The following is an 813-nucleotide window of genomic DNA, read 5'->3' as shown; positions in this document are numbered from 1 at the left end:
GGTTCGAATCCCACTAAGGTGCATATTTTTAATACCAATTTGAAGTAGTTAATTTTAAATATAATTATTATAAATGTCTTAGGATTAAAATTTGTAACCCTTAAATATGAATTTTTTTTTCTAAAAAAATATTAAACTAGTGTTAGCTCGGATCCAATCCATTTCAATTCATTCAATCCATTTTCATGGATTTAAAGTATACATTTAAAAAATTTTAATTCATTTTAATCCCCTCTCATTTGCTGGGCAGTTTTAGAACTCATAGTTATCTTTTAACCAAGATTCAACTTGTTTCTCATTTCTTTTCAATTCTAGAATTGGAAAGAAATAATGAATAAGTTGAACCCCTCGATTAAGAGTTAACCGAGAGTTGTGAAATTGGGGCTAAAGTAGGCTACTACACGTACTACATACGCATATATACGTGTACTTGTATGCCATTAACTTAAGAACTGTTTCGGATTATCTGCTCTCGAATATAAATTATATTTTTAAGTAACTTGGTAAAAGGAAAGGAGAAGGTAAATAGATGAACGTCTTTACATTGTTTTAAAAGTTTGAACGTTTGTTGATGAGATAAAAAGAAAGAATTATCACAACTATTGAAATTATATCAGTTCAATACCTTCTTGGATAAATATTGTTTTGTTGTTGTTTAACATATTATATAGTGACCCAGTTCCTCACAAGAATCATCCATGTTTAAATATTCATAAAAATGTTTTGATATATAATTTAAATATATAATAACCATAGTAATTAAAAATATGATAAATATTTTTTCAAGTTTCACAATGTATCACAATTATTATA

Source organism: Trachymyrmex septentrionalis, unplaced genomic scaffold, assembly GCF_001594115.1.
Source record: "Trachymyrmex septentrionalis isolate Tsep2-gDNA-1 unplaced genomic scaffold, Tsep1.0 scaffold161, whole genome shotgun sequence".
Classification (NCBI taxonomy): Eukaryota; Metazoa; Arthropoda; class Insecta; order Hymenoptera; family Formicidae; genus Trachymyrmex; species Trachymyrmex septentrionalis.
This window is presented reverse-complemented; position numbering follows the sequence as displayed.